Source organism: Schistocerca gregaria, chromosome 9 (genome assembly GCF_023897955.1).
Source record: "Schistocerca gregaria isolate iqSchGreg1 chromosome 9, iqSchGreg1.2, whole genome shotgun sequence".
Lineage (NCBI taxonomy): Eukaryota > Metazoa > Arthropoda > Insecta > Orthoptera > Acrididae > Schistocerca > Schistocerca gregaria.
Window position 1 is genome coordinate 214,163,958 of NC_064928.1, and position 23,871 is coordinate 214,187,828.

At 44.7% G+C, this 23,871-nt stretch overlaps 1 protein-coding gene across 4 annotated transcripts in view; it reads right to left on the reverse strand.

The window, feature by feature from the left end:
- Window positions 1-19,190, reverse strand: part of LOC126291959 (uncharacterized) — a 187,032-nt gene extending 167,842 nt beyond the window's left edge. For 2 of the 4 annotated variants that reach the window (XM_049985714.1, XM_049985711.1), the window contains exon 1: window positions 19,095-19,190. The gene's annotated coding sequence lies outside the window, so the exon portion shown is untranslated. Of the gene's footprint in view, window positions 1-19,090 lie in introns of all 4 variants that reach the window. The other 2 variants (XM_049985715.1, XM_049985712.1) reach the window with 1 other exon arrangement.
- Between the last annotated feature and the right edge of the window lie 4,681 nt (window positions 19,191-23,871).

Below are 23,871 nucleotides of genomic sequence, written 5' to 3' on the forward strand. Positions count from 1 at the left end.
TGGGAGTATGCGTACAGAACGATTTGAAGTGGAATGATCATATACAATTAATTGTTGGTACGGCGGGTACCAGGTTGAGATTCATTGGGAGAGTCCTTAGAAAATGTAGTCCAACAACAAAGGCGGTGGCTTACAAAACAATCGTTCGACCTATACTTGAGTATTGCTCATCAGTGTGGGATCCGTACCAGATCGGGTTGACAGACGAGGTAGAGAAGATCCAAAGAAGAGCGGCGCGTTTCGTCACAGTGTTATTTGGTAACCGTGATAGCGTTATGGAGATGTTTAGCAAACTCAAGTGGCAGACCCTGCAAGAGAGGCGCTCTGTAGCTTGCTCTCCAGGTTTCTAGAGGGTGCGTTTCTGGGTGAGGTATCGAATATACTGCTTCCCCCTACTTATACCTCCCGTGGAGATCACGAATGTAAAATTAGAGAGATTCGAGCGCGCATGTAGGCTTTCCGACAGTCGTTCTTCCCGCGAACCATACGCGACTGGAACAAAAAAGGGAGGTAATGACAGTGGCACGTAAAGTGCCCTCCGCCACACACCGTTGGGTGGCTTGCGGAGTAGAAATGTAGATGTAGATGTAGATTTGTGGCGGGTGACCCCCTAAACATCCTGATTCGCATCAGGCATATTTCAGTACATTTGTAAGCCTTGGCAAAAAGAACTGATTATGCACTGGTGACTGCAGCTTCATTGTATTGTTTCTCAAGTGGAACTGACATCATGAACATTCAGTGGAGCTAAATCTGAAAATCTTCTCACCAAGTTCTTGCAACATCGAAAGTTGTCTACATCCAGTGGGTATACCCGTCCCGTCGTTCATTTTGGGACCACGAACTGAACAAGCTCCTTACTCTAAACAGCTTTTTTCACACTGACCACCCCCATTTCCATAGTTTCAAGATATATTAAAGGAGAGTTTGGGCCAAGAACTGCAGAATCCCTTTTTCAATTCCTAAAACTTCTTGAGATGACATCGAAATTTGGTTGGTTGGTGGGTTGATTTGGGGGAGGGACCAAACAGCAAGGTCCCTTCGGATTATGGAAGGATGAGGAAGGAATTCGGCCGCGCCATTTCAAAGGGACCATACCGCCATTTTCCTTAAGCTATTCAGGGAAATCACGAAAAAATCGGGGTGACCGGATGTTTGAACCGTCGGCCTCCCGAAAGCGAGTCCAGTGTTCTAACAACTGCACCACCTCGCTCGTTCCGAAATCTGGTAAACTAATGTTTGAGCTCTTCAAAAAGACATTTCAAAGAAGTTTTCGTTGCTAGTGCCGATGTTAATGCTATACCATTAGTAGATTCTTGGGATGGTCAGTGTGAAAGACCCATTTTGAGCGTCCTACCTGAGGATAAGGAACTTGATCATCTGCTGAACCCAAAAGACACGACGGGGCAGGTACAGCCGTTGCACCTACGTGACTTTCGATGTTGGAAGTACTTTGAGAGATTTTCGGGTCTAGTTCTGTTGAATGATTACGGTGTCAATCTCCTCCTGAGAAACAATATAATCAGTCTGCAGTCACTAGTACGTGCGTGATCCGTACTCTTCGCCCAGATTTCCCAGTGTACTAAGCATGCCTTTTGTACAAAACAGAATATTTAGAGGATCACCCTCAACAGTTTGCGAATCCTGCCGAATATTGTTATCTATTGTGTTGTCCAGCTTGTGTATTATATGAAGATATATTTCTTTCATTTTATGTGGTTGTTGCAAAAAGAAGTTATGTTTTAAGCATTTTTTTTACAGATAACCGTCTTTGTAATGATTTTTTATATAATAACGAGTTCCTAATTACTTTCAGTTAGTAAAATAGACACACGTCAAACGGTACACTAAAAAACAAACCAAAAAACATGAATTTCTTTGGTGTTTCTATTGCTTTGCCCACCCTCTGTAGGTAGAACGTCGAGACTGGTTGGACGGCTGTAGGTTTGCCCGGCTGCTAGGACTGACCTGCGCCACTCCAGCCGCTCCAGCCATTCCAGCAGTGTTGCGACAGACGGCCAGAGCGGCAGTGGAGTGAGTAGCCTGGGCCACATTTATCAGCTGAGCTCAGGGAACTGGTTCACCGCTGCGCTGCGGGCCGGCGAAACACTTGTCACATCTCGAGCTGCCGGCAGTTAATCCACTCACAGCCACAGAAACGTGCCGCGTCCAACTGGTTATGAGCACTCGGTATCTACCGCACGTCTGGCGATGAACACATCTCGTGCGAGAGCATACTGGAAAGTTATCTCACCGAATTTTTATACAAAAACTCTTAAAGCTTTTAAAATAAAACAACATTCTACAAGAGGCGTTCAATAAGTAAAGCAACACATCTCGTTTCTGATATCGCGTAGGTTCTGTTCAGGATTCCAATAAACAATATTATGCCTCACTCTTTTTGCTATAAAACCCTGTTTTTCAACAGAATTTCCGTTCAATGAGATGACCTTACGCCACCTTCCTGGCTGACGTCAGAGCCAACGTTTTAAGGGAGGACGTTGATAAAATTGACTAAAAATATAAATTTTCGATTTATTTTTTATTTGTTAGTGCAGCTCATGGACAATAAGTTCCCAAAGTTTCAATGTTGTTCCTGAATATTATTTAAAAGTGTGACGCGGCCTTCCTGCGACGCCCACATTTTGAAGCAGCACTTCACTACCAGCTCAGTAAACAACGGTTCTGTGTATTACTTTCAACCAGACGTGTGCGGGATACATCTAGAAGGCCGTGATATACCGGGTGATCAAAAAGTCAGTGCAAATTTGAAAACTGAATAAATCACGGAATGATGTAGATAGAGAGGTAGAAATTGACACACATGCTTGGAATGAGATGGGGTTTTATTACAACCAAAAAAATTTCCTAAGTGCAAAAAATTTCCGACAGATGGCGCTTCGTCTGATCAGAATAGCAATAATTAGCATAACAAAGTAAGACAAAGCAAGGATGATGTTCTTTACTGGAAATGCTCAATACGTCCACCATCATTCCTCAACAATAGCTGTACTCGAGGAATAATGTTGTGAACAGCACTGTAAAGCATGTCCGGAGCTATGGTGAGGCATTGGCGTCGGATGTTGTCTTTCAGCATCCATAGAGATGTCGGTGGATCACGATACACTTGCAACTTCAGGTAACCCCAAAGCGAATAATCGCACGGACTGAGGTCTGCGGACCTGGGAGGCCAAGCATGACGAAAGTGGCGGATGAGCACACGATCATCTCCAAACGACGTGCGCAAGAGATCTTTCACGCGTCTAGCAATATGGGGTGGTTCTAATAAAACCCCCTTGTCATTCCAAGCATGTGGGTCAAATTTTACCTCTCTATCTACACTATTCCGTGGTTTATTACGTTTTCAAATTCATACTGACTTTTTAATCACCAGGTATACTCTTTGGTTTTATAGATCATCTTTGGCCGATCCTGCACTTCTCAAAAAGTGTGTTCATGGCAAAACCCAAAATCCAAATGAGTCGCTAAATTCAGTAGAATGGAAACGATGGCCTAAAAACACACTTGGATTTGCTACAGTTGTCAGAATTGCAACTTATGATGCAGTTATTGCATTGAATGATGGGAACATGGGGCAGATGAAGGTATTAGAAAGAATGAGGTTCAAGATAGGAAATTTTACTTATCACATTCTGAGAAAAATGGATTTACAGCGCGTCTCTGCAGCTGAAAATTCAGTTGAAGACCTGGTAAACGAAAGAAAACAGACAACAAGAAACAGGGAGCCTTGAAGGGAAAGACGACCCAGAGAACAAATGTGGTGAGTTGTAAAGAAATCACATAAGGAAAAAAGTTAGGTTGAACTTTAAATTGCGTTCCCTGAAAAGTTTGTTTTTTAAAGTTTATGTACCTTTTCCTCAGATTCTAGGAATACCAGAATTTTGAAATTTTGTACACATATTTCTGTAAACCTAATAACGGTTGTCTCAAATTTTGCATATTTTGAAATTCTGATTGCAAGCTGAGATATGGGGCAAATTGCTTGGAATTTTGCATGAGTTTAAAATTGTACTTGTGGAATTATAATTAAAAAATCATGAAAATTCTCCTATTTGACTAATTCCAAAAACCTCAACATATAAAGAGATGAAGCAGAAATTTTTGTAGAAATCTCTTGAATACTTCCTGAGAAAAAGGAACACACATTACTTTTTGAAAATAAAACTTTCAATTTCATTCAAGAAAAAGTGTTTTTCATCAACGCCCCCCTACCCCCCTTAAGCGTCTACAACCTCCCGGGCACGGCCACCTACGTACTGCTTCCCTTGTAGTGTGCCCTTGATAGGGTCGAAGAGACGGAAGTCGGAAGGTGAGAGATGAGGGCTGTAGGGTGGATGAGGAAGAACAGTCCGATGAGATTTTGTGAGCTCCTTACGGGTGCGCAGATTTGCGTGCGCTCTTGCGTTGACTTGGAGATGTTCGTTTGCATTTTTGTGGTGACGAACCCGCCGATGTCGTCTCTTCAAATTTCTGAGGGTAGCATTATACGCTTGAAACTTCATTGTTGCAACATAAGGGAGCACATAAAAGTGAATTAACCTTTTCAGAATTCCAGACTACACTCACCATGGCTTTACTGGCTCAACGTGCAGCTTTGAACTATTTGTTTGCAGAAAAAGTGGCTAGGCGCAACTCCACGGACTGTTTTTCTTTTCTTTTTCGTCAGGTTCGACGTGATGAAGCCGTGTTTCATCGCCTGTGATGACGTGCGACAAAAAATTGTCACGATTAGGTGCGTACTGCTCGAGTACTCGGCGGGCAGACACACTTTAGTATCTCAGCTTGTGCCCGCCCGGTAGGTCGATCACTCTAACGCACGGCTTTCCAGAGCGGGAAGGAAGGAGCGCCTGGTCCCCGGCACGAATCCGCCCGGCGCACTTGTGTCGAGGTCCGGTGAGCTGGCCAGTCTGTGGATGGTGCTTAGGCGGTTTTCCATCTTCCTTAGCGAATGCTGGCTGGTTCCCCTTATTCCGCCTCAGGTACACTATGTCGGCGACTGCTGCACAAACAAATTCTACATGCGTACACCACCATTACTCTACCACGCAAGGATAGGAGTTACACTCGTCTGGTGTGAGACGTTCCCTGGGGGGAGGGAGGGGTCCACAAGGGGCAGAACAGCACAATAACCTTGGGTTCGGTGTGGGGCGGCGGAGGGGTGAAGTGGACTGTGGTAGTCGTCGTGGGGTTGTGGACTACTGTGGCTGTGGCGGAGACAGAGTCACTCCGTCGTTTCTAGGTCCCCGGTTAGCATACAACATAAATACAACCCCAACTGGTGGATGAGTGTGTCAGCGCCACCAACAGATACGCCCAGCCCAGTTCATCAGCGAGGTGTCCGATTGTCATAGCTCAATCACCGCGAATGAGAGTGTCCACACGTTCCAACACTGCAGGAGTCACAGCTGAGTGCGACCAGCCGGTTCGCGGGAGATCGAACAGGTTTGAGCGACCTCGTTGTGGTGATGACAGACACCTCGCCCAATGACTCACCGTGCTTTTGTTGACTACCAGGTTTCCGTAGACACTCTGCAAGCCCCTACTAATATCTGCGATCCTCTGGTTTTCGTCAAACGAAACTCAATTATCAATTACACGTAAGTTAAAATCTTCTGGGTTGATAGGCCGCGTCATATTTCCCATACAATAATCGACGTTTCGGCCCCTCTGTTGGGGTATTCTTCAGAATGTTTCGGTGTGCACTACTGCTGAATCCCACAAGATTTTAACTTTAGTGGAACGGCCACGAAAGCCTGCAGACTGATATCAACGACAGCTCTCTGCTTGGAATGAAATTCCGTTATAGACGCCATTTTGAGGGCTACGTATTGCGCCACCTATCGGAACTTCATGAAACTGCAGGGTTGGTTGGTTTCATGGATGGGCGGTTTGGAGGAGGGAACCAAACGGCGAGGTTATCTGTCCCATAGGATTAGGGAAGAATGGAGAAGATAGTCGGCCGTGTCCTTTCAGAGGAACCATCCCGGCATTTGCCTGGAGCGATTTAGGGAAGTCACGGGAAACCTAAATCAGGATGACCGGACGCGGGTTTGAACCGTCGTCCTCTCGAATGCTTAACTATATGGTCTGAAGCCGGAATTTCCTACGATGTCACCCAAAAATTGCCTCACTTTTTCAACCGAAATTGGCCGAGAAAAAAATGTATTGCATTACTTTCTGAAAGCCGCTCGTACATCTTTATTCTTCATGCCTAAGTACTAATTCCTCGACGTGGCCATCCTGGCGTCGAACACATTTCTCCCAGCGAGATACCAGTTTGTTGGTACCGTCATTGTAGAAAGTTTGACTTTGCTGTCGGAGCCACAACCTCACCTCTGCTTGTTTCATCACTGCCAAAGCGAAGTCCTCGAAGGTGTTGTTTAAGTTTCGGAATCAGATGAAAATCAAATGGGTCCAAGTCTGGGCTGTGCGGAGGATGACCAACGGCAGTGAACCCAAGGCGTGGGATTGTTGCAGATGTGTCAGCGCTCGTGTGTAGTTTGGCATTATCATGCTCAAAGAGAGGGTGTTCCCCGTGTGGACGAACTCTTCGAATTCAAAACTCGAGTATGGCACGCTGCTTCTCACACACTGACAAAGCTACGTTTCATATCGTCATGTTACACTGAGTTCTGCAAACAAGTAGAATTGAAGAATAAAGGCAAAGAATGTTAATAACGTTTATTTTATTTAAAAGCTTTAAGAAGTTTCTTATAAAAATTCGGAGGCATCACTTTTAAGCGAGCCCTAGCATTTCTAGATTTCCGTAAGGCTTTCGATACGGTTCCTCACGAGAGGCTCCTAATCTAATCGCGTATCGTATCGTGCGACTGCATTCATGATTTCCCGTCAGAAACGTCACAATTCGGAGTAGTGGACGGAAAGTCATCGAGGAAATTACATGTAGTACCTGGCGTTCCCCAAGGAAGTGTAATAGGCCTTCTGCCGTTTCTAATATATGTAGACGATTCAGGTGACAATTTGAGCAGCTCTCTTAGATTGTTTGCAGATGATGCTATCGTTAACCGTCTAGTAAGATCTGAGCAGTTCTCTTAGACTGTTTGCAGATGATGCTATGATTAACCGTCTAGTAAGGTCGTCAGAAGATCACAACCAATAGTAAATGACCTAAACAAGATATGTATACAGTGCGAAAAGTGACAATCGTGGCCCTAAATAATGAAAAGAGTGAGGTCTTCCATAAGAGTACTAAAATGAATCTTTAAATTCCGGTTATAAGATAAATCACACAAATCTAAAGGCTGTCAATTAAATTAAATGGAACAATCACACAGATAATCTTGTGGGGAAGGCGAACCAAAGACTGTGTTTTATTATCAGAACACGTAGTAGAAACAGCAACTACATTAAAGAGACTGCCTACACTATGCTTGTCCATCCTGTACTAGACTATTGCTGTGTGGTAGGGGATCGTTACCAGACAGGATTGGCAGAAGACATTGAAAAAGTCGAAAGCAGGTCAGCTCGTTTTGTATTACAGAGAAATAGGGGAGAGAGTGCCACGGGTATGACACGTGAGTCCGGGTGGCAATCATTAAACCAAAGACATTTCTCGTTGCGGCGACATCTTTTCACTAAATTTCAATCACCAACTTTTTCCTCTCAGTGCGAAAATATTTTGTTGGCCCCGGATTACATGTTGTTGTTGTTGTTGTCTTCAGTCCTGAGACTGGTTTGATGCAGCTCTCCATGCTACTCTATCTTGTGCAAGCTGCTTCATCTCCCAGTACCTACTGCAACCTACATCCTTCTGAATCTGCTTAGTGTACTCATCTCTCGGTCTCCCTCTACGATTTTTACCCTCCACGCTGCCCTCCAATGCTAAATTTGTGATCCCTTGATGCCTCAAAACATGTCCTACCAACCGATCCCTTCTTCTAGTCAAGTTGTGCCACAAACTTCTCTTCTCCCCAATCCTATTCAATACCTCCTCATTAGTTACGTGCTCTATCCACCTTATCTTCAGTATTTTTCTGTAGCACCACATTTCGAAAGCTTCTATTCTCTTCTTGTCCAAACTAGTTATCGTCCATGTTTCACTTCCATACATGGCTACACTCCAAACAAATACTTTCAGAAACGACTTCCTGATACATAAATCTATATTCGATGTTAACAAATTTATCTTCTTCAGAAACGCTTTCCTTGCCATTGCCAGTCTACATTTTATATCCTCTCTACTTCGACCATCATCAGTTATTTTACTTCCTAAATAGCAAAACTCCTTTACTACTTTAAGTGTCCAATTTCCTAATCTAATTCCCTCAGCATCAGCCGATTTTATTTGACTACATTCCATTATCCTTGTTTTGCTTTTGTTGATGTTCATCTTATATCCTCCTTTCATGACACTGTCCATTCCGTTCAACTGCTCTTCCAAGTCCTTTGCCGTCTCTGACAGAATTACAATGTCATCAGCGAACCTCAAAGTTTTTACTTCGTCTCGATGAATTTTAATACCTACTCCAAATTTTTCTTTTGTTTCCTTTACTGCTTGCTCAATATACAGATTGAATAACATCGGGGAGAGGCTACAACCCTGTCTCACTCCTTTCCCAACCACTGCTTCCCTTTCATGCCCCTCGACTCTTATGACTGCCATCTGGTCTCTGTACAAATTATAAATAGCCTTTCGCTCCCTGTATCTTACCCCTGCCACCTTTACAATTTGAAAAAGAGTATTCCAGTCAACATTGTCAAAAGCTTTCTCTAAGTCTACAAATGCTAGAAACATAGGTTTGCCTTTTCTTAATCTTTCTTCTAAGATAAGTCGTAAGGTCAGTATTGCCTCACGTGTTCCAACATTTCGACGGAATCCAAACTGGTCCTCCCCGAGGTCTGCATCTACCAGTTTTTCCATTCGTCTGTAAAGAATTCGCGTTAGTATTTTGCAGCCGTGGCTTATTAAACTGATAGTTCGGTAATTTTCACATCTGTCAGCACCTGCTTTCTTTGGGATTGGAATTATTATATTCTTCTCGAAGTCTGAGGGTATTTCGCCTGTCTCATACATCTTGCTCACCAGCTGGTAGAGTTTTGTCAGGACTGGTTGTCCCAAGGCTGTCAGTAGTTCTAATGGAATGTTGTCTACTCCGGGGGCCTTGTTTCGACTCAGGTCTTTCAGTGCTCTGTCAAACTCTTCACGCAGTATCGTATCTCCCATTTCGTCTTCATCTACATCCTCTTCCATTTCCATAATATTGTCCTCAAGTACATCGCCCTTGTATAAACCTTCTATATACTCCTTCCACCTTTCTGCCTTCCCTTCTTTGCTTAGAACTGGGCTGCCATCTGAGCTCTTGATATTCATACACGTGGTTCTCTTCTCTCCAAAGGTCTCTTTAATTTTCCTGTAGGCAGTATCTATCTTACCCCTAGTGAGATAAGCTTCTACATCCTTACATTTGTCCTCTAGCCATCCCTGTTTAGCCATTTTGCACTTCCTGTCGATCTCATTTTTGAGGCGTTTGTATTCCTTTTTGCCTGCTTCATTTACTGCATTTTTATATTTTCTCCTTTCATCAATTAAATTCAATATTTCTTCTGTTACCCAAGGATTTCTAGCAGCCCTCGTCTTTGTACCTACTTTATCCTCTGCTGCCTTCACTACTACATCCCTCAAAGCTACCCATTGTTCTTCTACTGTACTTCTTTCCCCCATTCCTGTCAATTATTCCCTCATGCTCTCCCTGAAACTCAGAACAACCTCTGGTTTTGTCAGTTTATCCAGGTCCCATCTCCTGAAATTTTCACCTTTTTGCAGTTTCATCCATTTTAATCTACAGTTCATAACCAATAGATTGTGGTCAGCATCTACATCTGCCCTTGGAAATGTCTTACAAATTAAAACCTGGTTCCTAAATCTCTGTCTTACCGTTACGTACTCTATCTGAAACCTGTCAGTATCTCCAGGCTTCTTCCATGTATATAACCTTCTTTTATGATTCTTGAACCAAGTGTTAGCTATGATTAAGTTGTGCTCTGTGCAAAGTTCTACCAGGGGGCTTCCTCTTTCATTTCTTAGCCCCAATCCATATTCACCTACTATGTTTCCTTCTCTCCCTTTTCCTACACTCGAATTCCAGTCACCCATTACTATTAAATTTTCGTCTCCCTTCACTATCTGAATAATTTCTTTTATTTCATCATACATTTCTTCAATTTCTTCATCATCTGCAGAGCTAGTTGGCATATAAACTTGTACTACTGTAGTAGGTGTGGGCTTCGTATCTATCTTGGCCACAATAATGCGTTCACTATGCTGTTTGTAGTAGCTTACCCGCATTCCTATTTTCCTATTCATTATTAAACCTACTCCTGCATTACCCCTATTTGATTTTGTGTTTATAACCCTGTAGTCACCTGACCAGAAGTCTTGTTCCTCCTGCCACCGAACTTCACTAATTCCCACTATATCTAACTTTAACCTATCCATTTCCCTTTTTAAATTTTCTAACCTACCTGCCCGATTAAGGGATCTGACATTCCACGCTCCGATCCGTAGAACGCCAGTTTTCTTTCTCCTGATAACGACATCCTCCTGAGTAGTCCCCGCCCGGAGATCCGAATGGGGGACTATTTTACCTCCGGAATATTTTACCCAAGAGGATGCCATCATCATTTAATCATACAGTAAAGCTGCATGTCCTCGGGAAAAATTACGGCTGTAGTTTCCCCTTGCTTTCAGCCGTTCGCAGTACCAGCACAGCAAGGCCGTTTTGGTTAATGTTGCAAGGCCAGATCAGTCAATCATCCAGACTGTTGCCCCTGCAACTACTGAAAAGGCTGCTGCCCCTCTTCAGGAACCACACGTTTGTCTGGCCTCTCAACAGATACCCCTCCGTTGTGGTTGCACCTACGGTACGGCCATCTGTATCGCTGAGGCACGCAAGCCTCCCCACCAACGGCAAGGTCCATGGTTCATGGGGGGAGGCCAGATTACATAAGTAGAAATAATAATCAAAATAAAGTAAGGGACATAAGAACTCACACAGAAAGACGCATTCATTTTTCCCAATCGCTGTTAGAGGGAGGAACGGTAGACAAATAGTCCAAAAGTGGTTTGATCATCCCTCTGCCACACATTTAAGTGTGAATTGCAGAACTAGCTGTAGATCTAGGCAAGCACACCGGCCGGGGTGGCCGAGCGGTTCTAGGCGCTACAGTCTGGAACCGCGCGACCGCTACGGTCGCAGGTTCGAATTCTGCCTCGGGCATGGATGTGTGTGATGTCCTTAGGTTAGTTAGGTTTAAGTAGTTCTAAGTTCTAGGGGACTGACGACCTCAGCAGTTAAGTCCCATAGTGCTCAGAGCCATTTGAACCTAGACAAGCACATTTCCTAACGACAGGTACTACGAAACGGTCAACGGGAGATAACTTTCGATTCAGAAGACACGTCAGCTGTTAGCGCTGGCTGTAATGAATCTAACAGAAAAATCACAAGAAAACAGCAAAAAATCGGGTAGTGATTATAATGGAAAAATTCAGATGAGGGAACGAGACACTAAAAGTAGTTGATGTGTTTTGCTATTTGGGCGACAGAATATGTAAACATGGACGAAATAGGCCAGATAAAAAATTCAGACCAGCAATAACAAGAAAATCGCTTAAAAAAAGGAAATATAATTGATCATTTTATTTCACATAATATGTTATCAAATGTATAGTTCGATTTTTGAAGTGGTTTAACAACTGAAAATGCTATATTCTCGTTTCTCTGTGAGGTAGTGGAGGGATTAAACAAAAGGCTTCGAACTCTGTTCGTCTTTTTTTGATTTAACTAAGATTTTCAATTGTGTTGATCACAAATTATTGCTCCAGAAGTTGGAGCGTTATGGGGAGTGGCACAGTCAAATGGGGTGTGCCCAAGGGATCAGTGCTGGGGCCTCTCCTGTTCCATATATACACAAACCAAAAAGTTTTGCATCACTCCGGAACTACTGAAAGACGTTGACTGTGGATATTGTATCATAGACACAGTCCCTTTGACTGTTCAGAGATGTCACTTAACCCGCCCAAAGATGTAAACAAAGATGCATGAGCAGCGCCTATTAGACGGAGGGGGTCCGACAGCCGATCAGTTCCAGTCATTCCACCAGAGAGAAGGAACACCGCTCGTCTATAGTCCAACCATGCCCAGACGGTCGAGACGCGGCTCGATCGCGTCCGCATTGTTACTTTGTGCCAGGAAGGGCTCTCAACAAGGGAACTATCCAGGCGTGTCGGAGTGAACCAAAGCGATGTTGTTAGGACATGGTGGAGATACAGAGAGACAGGAACTGTCGATGACATGCCTCGCTCAGGCGGCCCAAGGGATACTACTGCAGAGGATGACCGCTACCTACGGATTATGGCTCGGAGAATATCTGGCAGCAACGCCATCATATTGAATAATGCTTTTCGTGCAGCCACAGGACGTCGTGTTAAGACTCAAGCTGTGCGCAATAGACTGCATGCTGCACAACTTCACTCCCGACGTCCATGGCCAGGTCCATCTTTGCATCCATGACACCATGCAGTGCGGTACAGATGGCCCAGCAACATGGCGAATGGACCGCTCAGGTTTGGCATTTCGTTTCCTTCACAGATGAATGTCGCATATGCCTTCAACCAGACAATCGTCGAAGACGTGTTAAGATGCAACCCGGTCAGGCTGAACGCCTTAGACACACTATCCAGCGAGTGCAGCAAGGTGGAGGTTCCCTGCTGTTTTGGGATGCCATCATGTGGGGCCGACGTACGCCGCTGGTGGTCATGGAAGGCGCCATAACGGCTGTACTATACGTGAATGCCATCCTCCGACCGATAGTGCAACCATATCGGCAGCATATTGGTGAGGTATTCGTCTTCATGGACGACAATTCGTGCCCCCATCGTGCACATCTTGTGAATGACTTCCTTCAGGATAGCGACATTGCTCGACTAGAGTGGCCAGAATATTCTCGAGACATGAACCCTATCGAACATGCCTGGGGAAGATTGAAAAGGGCTGTTTATGGACGACATGACCCACCAACCACTCTGAGGGATCTATGCCGAAGCGCCGTTAGGAGTGGGACAATGTGGACCACCAGTGCCTTGACGAACTTGTGGACAGTATGCCACGGCAAATACAGGCGTGCATCAATGCAAGACGACGTGTTATTGGATATTAGAGGTACCGGTGTGTACAGCAACCTGGACCACGACCTATGAAGGTCTCGCTGTATGGTGGTACAATAAGCAATGTGTGGGTTTCATGAGCAATAAAATGAAGTTTATGTTGATCTCTATTCCAATTTTCTGTACAGGTTCCGGAACCGAGGTGATGCGAAACTTTTTTTGATAAATAAATGATATGACCTCTAGTATTACAGGAGATTCTGAAATATTTCTGTTTGCTGATGACATTAGCTTGGTAGTAAAGGATGTTGTGTGCAACATTGGCACTATTTCAAATAGTGCAGTTCACGATCTAAGTTGATGGCTTGTAGAAAATAAATTAATGCTAAATCACAGTAAGACCCGTTTCGGTACATTTTCTAACACACAATTCAACAAAACCGGACATTTTTATTTCACAGAATGGGCATGTGATTAGTGAAACTGAACGGTTCAAATTTCTTTGTGTTCAGTCGGTAAACTGACGTGGAAAGCCCACGTTCAGGATCTTGTTCAGAGACTTAATATTGGCATTTTAACTAATCGAAAGGTATCTGAAGTAGTTCGAGGCCAAAATTAGTCAGCGTATTTCCATTCGCTTATGTCGTATGGTATTATATACTGGGGTATCTCCTCCCATTCTCAAAGAATATTTTTAGCTCAGAAACGGGGTTCCGGCAATAAGTAGTGTAAGTTCGCGAACCTCCTGCCGACCCTTGTTCACTTGTCTGGGTATTCTGACATTGGTCTCTCAATATATATATATATATATATATATATATATATATATATATATATATATATATATATATATATATATATTACTGTCGTTTCTTGTTATCAATATCAGCTTATTCTCAAGAATTAGCAGCTTTCAATTAGTTAACACAAGACAGAAATCCAATCTGCATTTGGATCGCACTTCCTTGACTCTTGTTCAGAAAGGTGAAAGATGTACTGTATTTTGCTGCATCCATTTTCTTTAATCTACCACAAGAATTCAAAAATCTTAGCAGCAATCGACGCGCTTTCAAATCGAAATTGAAGAATTTGAGGCCATTTTGATTATTTTTCGACCGTGGCTGTCTCAAGAAATATGTAAAGGTTCTTTAAATTACGGCTACCAGTCACACTCTTTGTCAACTATTGTATTACTTATTTATTTAGCGACATGTTTTGAGGTAATACCCCATCTTCAGGCTAAATGGCATTACAAAAACCACTTTACAATAAGGTCGTACTGATGTTACATAGTGTTTCGTATATGCTGTAGTAATCCTGTGGAAGAAGAGAAAACTTGGTAAGAGGCGATGTCACTTTGGAAGCTGGAGTGATGTTTGCACGAAAATGTTTTGTAACGGTCACTCGCTTTTTTTCTTCTGGCGTGGCAGTCTCGTTGTGATGCGCTGGGGTGCCTCCATTTCCGTGGATCTCCTGGTGACGTGTTTCCAAGTTACTGCTATGTTAGTGACAATTTGTGAACTTCCCGTGGATTATTCGTGACATAAATCATTTCTGTACCTAACACCAACATAAATTTCGATACATACGCCACAAGCCACCGCACGGTGCATAGCGAAGGGTACCAGATATCACTGCTAGTCACGTCTTTTCCTGTTTCACTCGCAAATGGATGAAGGGAAAAATGAATGTCTGTATGCTACCTGAGGAGCCACGATTTCTCTCATCTTGCCTTCGCTGTCCTTAGGCAAGATGTACGCTGACAGCAGCAGATTCGTTCTGGAGTCGGGTGAAAATGCCAGTTCTCTAAACTTTTATAACAACGTTTTGCAGTTGTCTTCACTTCAAGATTTCCCATTTGAGTTCATGGAGCATTTCCGTAACACACGCGTATTGACAGAACCTGCCGGTAACACATGTAGCAACACGCAACTGAATTGCTTTGCTGTCTTCCTTTAATGCATTCCATATCCCACATCGCTTTGCAACATTATGCCTGTATATTTAGTCGACGTGACTGTATCAGAAAACCCACCGTTAGTGCCGCATCAGAACTTTACTTTTTTCCCAGTTCATCTGCATTAACTAATATATCTGTACATTTAGAGCTGCCATTCATCAGACCAACTAGAAAACCTGTCGCAGTCACCTTGTGTCCTCCTGCAGTGGCTCAACGACTACTCCTTCCCATACACCACAGAATCATCAGCGAACTGTCACAGATTGCTGCTCACCCTATGCGTCAGATCTTTTGTGTAAGTAGAGAACAGCAGCAGTCCTATCACGTGTCCCTTGGGCTCTCCTGATGATACTGCTGTCCCTCATGACCACTCGCCGTCGAGGGCAAGGTGCTGGGTTCTACAGTAGTGGAAATCAGTATAAAGGAGTGGGTATTTGCAGCAAAATTAACGTTGCCGGTTGGAACAGCTGTGCACAAAGTATATGCAATAGCATGAAATCCAATACACCGACTGAATACCCAAATGTCGTGCAGGGCCCCCGTGAGCATGCGGAAGTGCCGTAACACGACGTGGCATGGACTCGACTAACGTCTGAAGTAGTGTTGGAGGGAACTCACACCATTAATCCTGCAGGGCTGTCCATAAATCAGTAAGAGGGGGTGGAGATCTCTTCTGAACAGCACGTTGCAAGGCATCCCAGATATGCTCAATAGTGTTCATTTCTGGGGAATGTGGTGGACAGCGGAAGTGTTCAACCTCAGAAGAGTGTTCTTGGAGCCACTCTGTAGCAATTCTGCACGTGTGGGGTGTCGCATTGTCGTGCTGGAATTGCCCAAGTCCGTCGGAATGCACAATTGACATGATGCAGGTGATCAGACAGGATGCTTAGGTACGTGTCACCTGTCAGAGTCCTATCTAGACGCATCAGGGGTCCCATATCACTCCAACTGCACACGCCCCACGCCATTACAGAGCCTCCACCACAGTCCCCTGCTAATATGTAGGGACCATGGATTAATTAGGTTGTCTCCGTTCCGGTACACGTCCATCCGATCGATACAATTTGAATCGAGACTGATTCGGTCATGCAACACGTTTCCAGTCATCAACAGTCCGATGTCGGTGTTGACGACCCAGGCGTAAAGCTTTGTGTCGTGCAGTCATCAAGGGCACACGCGAGTGGTCCTTCAGCTCCGAAAGCACATATCGATGACGTTTCGTTGAATGGTTCTCCCGCTGACACTTGTTGACGGCTCAGCATTGAAATCTGCAGCAATTTGCCGAACGGTTCCATCTCTGTCACGTTGAACGGTACTTTTCGGTCGTCGTTGGTCCCGTTCTTACAGGATCTTTTTTCCGGCCGCCTCGATATCGGAGATTTGATGTTTTACCGTGAAATGGTCGTACGGGAAAATCCCCCCTTCATCGCTACCTCGGAGATGCTATATCCCATCGCTCGTGCGCCGACTGTAACACCACGTTCAAACTCACTTAAATCTTGATAACCTGCCATTGTAGCGGCAGTAACCGATCTAACAACTGCGCCGGACACTTAGTGTCTTATCAAGGCGTTGCCGGCTGCAGCGCCGTATTCTGCCTGTTTGCATATCTCTGTATTTGAATATGCACGCCTATTCCACTGCCTTTGGCGCTTCGGTCAGTAGAAGAAATCAACGATCCAGGTGGTAGTGGGTGAATTCGGAATAAAGGCAGCCGGCTCTGTGCCGTGTTACTGTGAGCTTACATGCCTTTACTGCAGATAGCACACAGACACCATGAGCGACAGTGCCTGTCGCGTACATAAACCACAACTGTGACAATGCCACGTGGAAAACAGTTATGAAAAGGCAGAACTTGGTCGAGCAATGAAATGCGACTCTCTAGTCGTGAAATCGACAAGAAGTGGAACCGCTCAGATACAGTGATTGACAATTTCTTTAGATTTGGTTCACGTCATGGACAGAGTGGAAACTATGGGCATCGGACCGGTTACTTTTGTGCAAAGGAAGCGCCACAAATCATTACTCTTCTAATATGTAAGAAACTAAGCCCAAATAATTGAGCCTTCTGCAGAAGATATACCTGATCTATAATTTGCCTACGAGGGCATGGTCTGGAAATAAAACTAAAACAGCCTGCGTAGGCGTAGTCACATTTTTTAAATAATGCGGTACATAAGTACTAAGTCAACACCAAGACATTTTAAAAATGCTGTACATAAGTACTAAGTCAACACCAACACATTTTTAAAATGTGACTACGCCTATACAGGCTGTTTTAGTTTTATTTCCAGACCATGCCCTCATAGAGAAATTATAGATTCAGGTATATCTTCTGAAGAAGGCTCAATTATTTGGGCTGAAACCCAGGTAAAGGTTGGTTTCATTACCGCAATCCAGGCTGATAGTTTCTTATACATTAGATTATCACAACTGCTGACTGGGCTGCAATGTTGAAAGTACTAACATTATTTTTCTCAACTTGCTGCTGATTTACATTTGCCAGTAACTGCCATAGGTAATCGATAAATTATGTTATATGAAAAAAATCTTGCATTCAAGAAGCCAGAGCAGAAACCTGTTGTAACACCCAGACATAAAACATGCAGGACTGTAGTTTGCCGAAAAACATACGTCATGGATGTCAGGGTGAGATAAATTTATATTCAGTGATGAGGCCGATAATATAGAGGGCTTGGATGGATTTAAATATCGTTGTTATGATCTAAGAAGATATCAGCAGATAAGAATAAGCAAACATTTCGTGGTGGAAATGTTATGATTTGGGCAGTCTTCTCCATTAAAGGTAAATCGTGCACTGTTTGGGTGAACATTAGAATAAACTCTAACATATACACTGAGGTGCTAGAGACAGAACTGATTTAGAATGCATGAGGATCTAGGTGATGAAAGTCTAATTTTCAACAAGATAGCGTATATAAGCATGTTTCCGCAATAACGAGAATCTGATTTACAGACAAAGGTATCGGTGTCTTGCCCTGGCCTGCATATAGCTGGGATTTGAACCCCGAGGAAAACTTACGGGAAATACTTGAAAGACGTGATTATCGACAAGGAAGGCAATTTGAGGTCTCATGTGGGCTGAAAAGAGCGAAACGACTGAAGGGGTGACAGTTCCACGCCAAAAACCACAAACCCTAAAAAAGCAAAGCCAGAGGGAATTTTTGAGATAACTAGGAAGGACAGAGGGTGGACAGTCCACTCACAGCGCAATAAAACAACAGGACAATGAGTGCCTTTATACCACTTTCAGTTATGGACTGTGCGGCTGGTCCCAGCGGAGGTTCGAGTCCTCCCTCGGGCATGGGTGTGTGTGTTTGTCCTAAGGATAATTCAGGTTATGTAGTATGTAAGCTTAGGGACTGATAACATTAGCAGTTAAGTCCCATAAGATTTCACACACATTTGAACATTTTTATACCAGTTTTCACCCAGGACATGCAAACGCCTTATTTTATTAGTCGTGTTGTGAAAGAAACTATATTGCTCCTTCTCGATTGTTTATGTCTTATATGTATGTACAACGTTCATAGCAAATTAGATAGGCTATGTTTCAGACATTACTCTATTACTTTCGTAGGAACTCTGCCTTTATACTGATTTCCGCTGCTTTATTACTTAAGAAGTCTTCGAGGTACTCACATACCCGCGAACATCTTCTGCAATCTCGGACCCTTCGTTAACAGCCTGCAGTTGTGCATTGGGCCAAACAGGCGGAAATTTAGAAAAATGAAATCCGCGTGTTGCCTTCATCCACGGGTATCGAGTGAGTATGGGGAACTGGGACGAGCGACAGTGGTAGACAAAGTTCCCTCCGTCACACACCACACGGTGGACTTGCGGAGTACAGACGCAGAAGCGGATATAGACGTAAATATGAGCAAACAAGTATGGCACCCCTTGAGATATACTACAAAGTACCAGACGATCATAAGTAATGGCTGCGGCAACAGTTGATAACTCACGCACTCGTAGTGAGCCAGCTGGTGATTTGCGATGTCAGGCAAGCGTTCCGCCTCTGACGGGAGTCCGTGACACAACTGGGACGACTCGCCGAGTAAGAATGTCCTCCTCCTCCTCCTCCTCCTCCTCCTCCTCCACCCTCCCCCCCCCCCCCACGCTATTTCCACGTTTTGCACATGGAGGACTTCCCCAGTGTTCGTCACAGCAGACTGGTCGCGAGTTTTTGCAAGGTTCGCTCAACCAATGTCAAGGGCGCGCCGTCCTCTTATTAGACTTGTTTACCGCCAGATGGAAGGGACGTCTGGTACGACCTTCACGGACACGCCAGCTTAAATTCTAATTGACCGACAACAAATCAGCATCTCTTGCATCTACATACGTACTCCGCAGGCCAAGGCGTGTGGCGGAGGGTACTCTGTACCACTCATTTCCTTTTTTGTTCCTCTCCCAAATAGAGAGAGGATGAAACGACTGTCTGTATGCGACCGTTTGACCCCTAATTCCTTTTATCTTCGTGATTCTTACGCGAAATGTGCGTTGGGGGCAGCAGAATCTTTCTGCAGTCAGTTTCAAATGCCGTACTCTAAATTTTCTCAACAACGTTTCTCGATAAGACCGTCGCCTCCCCTCCAGGTATTCCCATTTGAATTGTCAAAGCACCTCGGTTGTTAGAACATCCTCATCTACATCTACATCTACATCTACATCTACATGGTTACTCTGCAATTCACACATAAGTGCCTGGTAGAGGGTTCATCGAACCATTTTCATGCTACTTCTCTACCACTCCACTATAAAATGACGCGTGGAAACAAGGAACTCCTAAATCTTTCCGTTCGAGCTCTGACTTCTCTTATTTTATCATGGTGATCTTTTCTCCCTACGTAGGTGGATGCCAACAAAATATTTACCCATTCGCAAGAGAAAGTTGGTGATTAAAACTTCGCCGGCCGGTGTGGCCGAGCGGTTCTAGGCGCTAGAGTCTGATATGATCACCATGCACACGTACACAGGCCGCACAACGGGTTGTCGTACTCTGGATCAGGTGGTCGAGCAGCTGCTGGGGTATAGCCGCCCATTCTGGCACCAGTGCCTGTCGGAACTCCTGAAGTGTCGTAGGTGTTTGAAGACGTGCAGTGACACGTCGACCGAGAGCATCCCAGATGTGCTTTGTGGGGTGTAGGTCTGGAGAACAGGTAGGCGACTCCATTCGCCTGATATCTTCTGTTTCAAGGTACTCCTCCACTACGACATTATCATCAATTAGGAGGAAGGTGGGACCCACTGCACCCTTGAAAAGGCGGACATACTGGTGCAGAATGACGTCCCGATACATCTGACCTTTTACAGTTCCTCTGTCAAAGACATGCAGGGGTGTACGTGCAGCAATCATAATCCCGCCCCACACCATCAAACCACGACCTCCATTTAGGTCCCTTTCAAGGACGTTAAGGGGTTGGTATCTGCTTCCTGGTTCACGCCAGATGAAAACCCGGCGAGAATCACTGTTCAGACTATAGCTGGACTCGTCCGTGAACATAACTTGGGACCACTGTTACAGTGACCATGTACTATGTTCATGACACCAGGCTCTCCTGTGATGAGGGATCAGAGGAATGCGCCTTGCAGGTCTCTGGGCGAATAAACCATGTCTGTCCAGTCATCTGTAGACTGCGTGTCTGGAGGCAACTGTTCCAGTGGCTGCTGTAAGGTCACGAGCGAGGCTCCCTGCAGCACTCCGTGGCTGTCTGCGGGCACTGATGGTGAGATATCGGTCTTCTTGTGGTGTTGTACACTGTGGACGTCCCGTACTGTAGCGCCTGGACACGTTTCCTGTCTGCTGGAATCGTTGCCATAATCTTGAGATCACACTTCGTTGCAAACATAGGGCCCGTACTACGACCTGCTGTGTTTGACCAGCCTCCAGTCGCCGTAGTATTCTACCCCTCATAACGTCATCAAAATGTGTTCTTTGAGACATTTTCAACAAACAGACAGCATTAGCACGTGTGAAAACGTCTGAACACTTACTCGCTGCACTGTACTCTGACATGCACCAACACACCTCTGCGTATGTGGACTGCTGCCAGCGCCACCGTGCGACGACCGCAGGTCAAATGCACCTCATGGTCATACCCCGAGGTGATTTAAACCCGCAAACCCGCCTACCAGAGCGTGGTTTCACCATGTATCAGCATTCTCCTTAATTCATGAGCATGAGTGTATATTGAAAATTACTGAACTGAATTTTTTTGTTACTGTGTAAACATCTCTTGTTTCCATTATGTTTCTAAGATTTTTACATCCATAAAAATATAATGTCATTTAAATTTGTGTCACTAAAAGCGGAAATTACACGATTTATTAATCTAATAGGAGCCTCTAGATGTTTCTGGAAAAAAGCCTGTTTTACACACTGAGGTGGCAAAGGTTATGGGATAGCGATAGGTGCATATACAGACGGAGACAGTATCGACAAGATTTGAGCCTTAAAGGGCAGTGCATTGGCGGAGCTGTCGTTTGCACTCAGGTGATTAGTGTGAAAAGGTTTCCGACGTGATTACGGCCGCACGATGTCAATGAAAAGACTTCGAACGCGGTGTGGCAGTTGGAGCTAGACGCATGGGACATTCCATTTCTGAAATCGTTAGGGAGATCCGCAGTGTCAAGAGTGTGCCAGAGAACACCGAATTTCAGGCATTACTTCCCAGCATGGATGGGCCGATGGCATTCACTTAACGACCGAGAACAGCGACGTTCGCTCAGAGTTGTCAGTGCTAATGGACGAGCAACACAGCGCCAGATAATCGCAGACATCAGTGTGGGCCGTACGACGAACATATTCACTAGGACAATGAGGCGAAGCAGACGACCGCAGCGAGTGCCTTTGCCAACAGCACGACGTCGCCTGCAGCGCCTCTCCTGGGCTCGCGACCGTGTCGGTTGGACACTAGAATACTGGAACTCCGTAGCCTTGTCGGATGAATCCAGTTTTCAGTCGGTAAGAGCTGTTGGTGGAGTTAGAGTGTGGCGCAGAGCGCACGAAGCCGTGGACCCAAACTGTCGATACGACTCTATGCGAGATGGTGGTGGCTCCATGATGGTGTGGGCTCCGTTTATATGGAGTGCACTGGGACCTCTAGTCCAGCTGACTGTAAATGGTCATGTCCGGGTACTTGGAGACCATTTGCAGTCTTTCATCGACTTCATGTTGTAAGTAGTGTGAAGTGAATTTTGAATGTATCCTGGTGACTAAAAGAGCCACGCGCACTTCGAATAAGAAACTACTGTCTGACACTGAAATCAACGTAAAAGACTGGGTCGCTACCAACTCTAGCCACACGACTAATGAGAGGTTAGCATGAGGCGGAAAATTAATTTATTCAGAAGAAAAACTCACAGAAGAACATTCATTGTAAAGTCACTGATAAAGACTGAGATGTAATTAATAACATGGTCCAGGAATTGTTCCAAATATTGAGTAAAGTAAAGAGTGCTCGAACACTGTGCATAAGTGAAGCTTGCAGCAACATTCCTGAAAACAAGAGAAAAGGAAGGCAACAAGAGGCAAGAATTACACTCAATAGAGGAGTACATATGTAAAAGAACACTTAATCTTACTACTACATTAAGATAAATCGTTGTTTAACGTTGTAACCAAAAAGCGCGACATGTACTTGACAGATTTGTTTCGTTATCTTTTTTTACACGATACTCTAAAAAACCTTTCGATGGACATAGGCTGCATAACTTTTTAATATCTACGGCATATAAATACCTATTTAATATGTATAATATCAAGAGAAGTCGATGTTCAACTTTGCTACCAAAGTTTTTAACCGATTTACTTCATACTGTTAAATGACACTCCAATAAACGTCTCGACGGATACGTTTGAACAACAAGCGCCAAAGAAACTGGTATAGGCATGAGCATTCGAATACGTAAACTGGCAGAATACGTCACTGCGGTCCGTAACGCCTATGTACGACAACAAGTGTCTGGCGCAGTTGTTAAATCTGTTACTGCTGCTACAGTGGCACGTTATCAAGATGTAAGTGAGTTTGAACGTGACGTTATATGCGGTGGGCGACCGGTGGGACATAGCATCTCCGAGGTAGCGATGACGTGGGAATTTTCCCGTACGACCATTTCACGAGAGTACCGTGAATATCAGGAATCCGGTAAAACATCAGATCTCCGACATCGCTGCGACCGGAAAAAGATCCTGCAAGAACGGACCAACGACGACTGAAGACAATCGTTCAACGTGAGCAGAAGTGCAACCCTTCCGTAAATTGCTGCAGATTTCAATGCTGGGCCATCAGCAAGTGTCAGCGTGCGAACCACTCAATCAAACATTATCGATATGAGCTTTCGGAGCCGAAGACCTACTCGTGTAACCTTGATGACTGTAAGGCACAAAGCTTTTCGCCTCACTTCAAAAATGTTCAAATGTGTGTGAAATCTTACGGGGCTTAACTACTAAGGTCATCAGTCCCTAAGCTTACACACTACTTAACCTAAATTATCCTATGGGCAAACACACACACCCATGCCCGAGAGAGGACTCGAACCTCCGCCGGGACCAGCCGCATAGTCCATGACTGCAGCGCTATGGACCGCTCGGCTAATCCCGCGTGACGCCTCACTGCCGCCCGACAGCAGCGACATTGGACTGTTGATGACTGGAAACATGTCGCCTGGTCGGACGAGTCTCGTTCCAAATCGTATCGAGCGGATCGACCACCTGGCGAATCCACGAACCCTGGTCCGCAGCTCG